Here is a 5,191-nt window from a genome sequence, read left to right as displayed (position 1 = left end):
GCATGATTACAAATTAAACATAACACAAAAGTCAAAGAGTCAAATCCCCTATTTGAATAGCACGCCATTATTAAGGAGATTAACACATTTAAGCTCCATCAAAAACTTGGATTAAGTTTAGTAGACCTTCATATTTCTTTGGGCCATGCTTGGAGTGGCCCGTTTTTGAATAAGCTCAAATATTTTGAATCAGCCCATGAAGTGCTTCCTTGATCTTCTTGGATCTTGCTCTAGTAATAGGCCCAACTAGAATATGCAATGGATCCTTTAATGATGCTTGTTGATTCTCATCAGAGATGGAAGCTGAGACGCACTTAAACGCACACATTTTTTGGCATATTCCATGGATTTGCAAAGGAACAGCGCATGAAGTCCGATGTCTATTTCTAGTTGTATCTTTATATTTTATTTTATATTTGGGTCTGTAATAATTTATATCGGTCTGTAAAAATCTTTGCATGTCATGCATGTAGGTTTTATAAGCTCAGCATAACCATAGTTTAACCGTAAGGACCGAATGACCTTAGGGCTTTGGTCAACTAACGCCGAATTTTTGGGACTATCTCAAAACGGCCTTAGAAAAGACCCTAGTAAGACCTTAGGTCCCAAACACTCATGCACAAATAACATTCACAATCACGAGTGTTAAATATGAATTGAATTGAACATTATAGGGAAGTTTGAGAGAGCTCGGGTGACCGAACCCCAGGAGTTCAAAACTCCTCGGGCACCCCAACTGTTGAAAAGTCAACAGTTGATCAAGCTCTCGAGAAACCAAACCTATTTTAAACATATCTTTCCCGGATGCCCAAACCCTCTGAAAGGGACCCCTCACCAACTCGAGCTGCCGAGGAAAATAATTCAAAACAGACCCGAGCGACCGAACCTCTGAGTTCGGGCTACCAACCCACTAATCGGGTGCCCAAAACTCTGAATGAATGCTACTGAGTTTGGTTCAGGCTACCAAGCTAATATTCGGGCTACCGAAATGTTTTAAAATATTTTTTAAAATGAGTCTGTTCGGGCAACCGAACCTTGGTTTAGCCACTCGAACCTTCTCGGGTTAAATTTATTTTACCCAAGGTAAATAAGGGTTAAAATGGGTTAATTACTCTTAAGTGTTTTTTAGACTTTTCTAAGAATACCCAGTAGGTCCCAAACGGTTATATTTTTTATCTTGTCGATAAATATGGGTTCATTTGTGAAGATTAAAATGAGATTAGCCAAAATCATTAGCAAAAATTCTCTCTATCTCAAAATCTCATTTTGCCAAAAATATTCTCAAATATTCATTCCCTTTATACATCTTGATATTGTGAGAGTTTATTGATTGTTCTTGTGTTTATGGGATAGTGCTAATACTCCCATTTGTTTGGTTGATTATTTGATATTATTTTGGAGAGTTTAGTTAGGTTTATCCCACAGATTTGAACATCATAAATCTTGTGTTGGGATAAACTAACAAGCTAAAGGATCTTTGCGTTATCATTGCAAGATTCTTATAACTTTGATTTTATTGTGCAAAATATTTTTCTACAAACTAAAATATTTTCAAACTACTCTTGTGCTTATTACATTGAAGGAAAATATTTTAAGTTAAGTTTGAATATTTGATTAACATCTTTGAAACCCTAATTTACTATTGAGATTTCATTTAACTTGTTTCAAAGATACAACTTGTTTAGAACATTCTTGAACATTCTTACGATCATATCTTGTTGAGTGTGGCTTGCACAAAAATACACAACACTGAGCTTACATTTACCTATATAGTTGATGTGCATTTGATCGATCTGTATTGGTGCATATTTGCTTATCGAAGAAGCATTATATTGTACACAGTTTGTATTGTAATTCGATTGTATTCCAGGCGTGGCATGAGGGGGCGGTAATCTAGCCCATAAGGATTGTTAGGACCTTATCCGCCCCGCAAGGAGAATTTGTAAAGGTTGAGATCAGCCCTGTGCTAATTGATTTGGTTGTAATTAGTGCCACTCCACCCATTAAGTGAGCTTTAGTGGAATCCTCGGGCTTGCGAGCTAGAGGCGGGAATATAGGCACAGTTGGACGAACCCCCGACAAAATATCATGCGTGTTCTTTATATTTTCACAAATTTATTTTCCGCACTTTTATTTCCAACACATGTATGTTGTATGCTTGATTCATTATATGTAATACACGTGTTGGTTGGGTTTATAATTAAATAGAAAAACCCTAGGTTTGTATAATGCTGCTGCTAGATTGGTTGACCTAGGGACAAATTTTTTTAATACCCAATTCACCCCCCCCTCTTGGGAATACACCACAGCTAACAATTGATATCAGAGTCTCGTAGCATTGACTTAAATGTTTTTGCTAAAGATCGAGATGGCTCACATTGGTGTATCCCCATTTGGAGAGGGACAATTACCTTCCAGTCCTCCACTATTTTGTGGTGTTAATTACTCCCATTGGAAAATTCGAATAAGCATATTTGTAAAATCTATGAATTGGAGGGTCTGGCAGGTGATTGATAAAGGAATTTGTGTGCCAATAGAAAATGACATTAATTTGATGCATGCAAATTCATATGCCATGGAATTATTATACTGTGCTTTAGATTCTAATATTCTACTTGAGTTTGTGGCATGTCATAGTGCACAAGAAATTTGGGATGAACTAGAAAAGAAATATGGAGAATCCCAAGAGAAGAAGATCGTAACTCCTCCGAATGCTCCAAGCTCAAATGATCAAGAGGAGGTAAATCATGAGCTTGAAATCAACGAGGAGGTATATGATATTCACTCTAGCTCGTTTGATGTTTGTTATGATGAATGTTGTGATGTGTCATATATTGAATCATCTGTTGATAATACTATTAATGATACATGCGATGATTCTCGTGGAAAATATTCCAATATATTGTAAGTTGAATCATCTTTCAAATCTTGTGATAATACTGTAAATGATTCATGCAATGTTTATTGTGAAAACTCTTATGATGAATCATATGTTGAAGTTTATGATGAAAGCATGCCCTTGAACAAAGAACTAGAAAGTGCTTTATTTAACATATATAAATTTCTAGTTAGAGTGTCTAAACAGAAAATGATCTTGAAAAAGGAAAATAAAAGGTTGGCTATGCAATTGGAAACTATAAAAGAATATCATGTCACCTTAGAAAAGAAAAATATTGTGAAGGTATTCAAAATCATCTATTTAGAAAGAAAGATTGAAGATAATTTTGAAATGATTTTCAAATTAAAATATGGGAAGTATAAGAAACTCTTAAGAGTCAAAAAGAAAAACATTTTCAAGAAGGGTTTATCTTACAAATCTTATTGCCATGTCCCAATGAGTAAAATTAGAATAAATAAACATAATCTTTCACGAGCATATAAAACTTGCTTATACATTGGAAAGAAAGGGCACATTAAATATATCCACTTAAAGATATCAGGGGCTTAAACAAAAAAAAGATATGGATGATCATGAAAGCAAACCCCGTAGGACCTAAGGAAAAATGGATTTAAATTAAAATTATCAAATTAGTTAATTCTTCCTTAGATCTTAAGATTAGATTTAGGGGGTTGTGATGACTATAGGCTTATGAAGTGGTTCGGGGTCAAAATATAAAAACCTAGTATTTGCATCCACTTCAAATTGGATATAACATCCTTGTCAGGTAACTAATTCAAAATGCTTAACTCATGCTTGAAGATAAAACATTTTAAGTTAAGCAACTGTTGTCCATTGCACATAAATGAGCTTTAGGGGTCCATCCCAGTATACATACCTTAATCTTAATCTCATTAATCAAAATCAGGTCATCACTATAAGTATAAGCACCAGTAATCATAAATTCCATATCTATCAAGTGCCATAAAAAGTCATCCTCCTTGTATTCAAAATTAGAGGCATCCACTAAGGAATTTTTTCCTTTGAGTTCAAAATTTTAAAAAAAAATCCTCTAATTTTGGTTCACCACCCCATCCATAGGACTCCTTACCAAACCACGATCATATTCGGTAAGGTTTCACCCATTCATTGGTTGGTATCCTTACTCCTCTGTGTGATCATATCCAAAGGGTACTTGCCATTCTCCAAAGAGCATGGTCCTAAGAATTCATACTCGTAAATGCTCTTTGCTAAAATCATCTAGACATAATATTTTACTTGTGTATCATAAATAACGTCTTGCGTCCTCAAATACTCTTCTAAACATAATAGAAATTTAATCCTTAAGAGTATTTAATTTATAATTCTCTTAAAAAGCTCTCAAAGCTCAAGTCAGATCCTTTAGAGCTTCATATCTTAAATGAAGTTGAATGGCTAAACTAATTGCATTAGGTTTCAAATCTAGATGATGAAATGAAATTTGAAAGAAACCCATGCATGATCGGTTAATTTAAAAGTCATTCTAACTTGTGCCTCTCACACATATTGATAATACTGGATTGCATGGAATGCCATCTGCAAGGCTTTTGCAGAAACTTATTTACTTGCATGCTTGTATGGAACGTTAACTGCATGGTTGATGCAGTATGTTATGTATTGCATGCTGGTAATAAAAATAGGTTCACGCATGCTCAAACTGAATTATTTTGAATTGATTGCTTGATTCTATCAAGTTTTTGTGCACGAAAATTTAGGAAATGTCCGATTTACAGACGGCATGCTACCAAAATTTAGATAGGATTTTTTCAAAACCAAAACCTTGTGTTAAAGATGATTATGATAAAATTAACGTTAAAATATTTTTTGAAAAGATGAATGAAAACTAATTGAATATTAAACTTCATCCTCACATAATCATCTAATGATTAGGGGAGCTCAGCTCCATCCCTATAGCAAGCGCATAAATGACTTATATGCATCACTTCACTTTTTGAAATATTGAGGCTCTTCTAAAAATCCTTGAATATTATATCCTGCACTTGAAGTTCTATGATTTGATATGCAATGTTCTTTGGTAATGAACTACATAGCATGCCTTAATATCTATTTTTTATGCATTTATTGCCTATAGGGATGACCATACTAATCAGAACACAGTTGATAAATCATTAGTATGGTTGGTTTAAAGGTTTTAAAAAGAATGGCTTATACTACTAAGCAGATTGAAAATGGTCTTTAACTGGTATAAGCAGCTCATTGCATCTAAGCTAGAATTCAAATTGATAGGGGGAGCATTTGAAATTAAATTCCTAT

The sequence above is a fragment of the Malania oleifera genome, chromosome 11 (genome assembly GCF_029873635.1).
Source record: "Malania oleifera isolate guangnan ecotype guangnan chromosome 11, ASM2987363v1, whole genome shotgun sequence".
NCBI classification, from domain to species: domain Eukaryota; kingdom Viridiplantae; phylum Streptophyta; class Magnoliopsida; order Santalales; family Ximeniaceae; genus Malania; species Malania oleifera.
Note: the sequence above shows the minus strand (reverse complement) of the source record.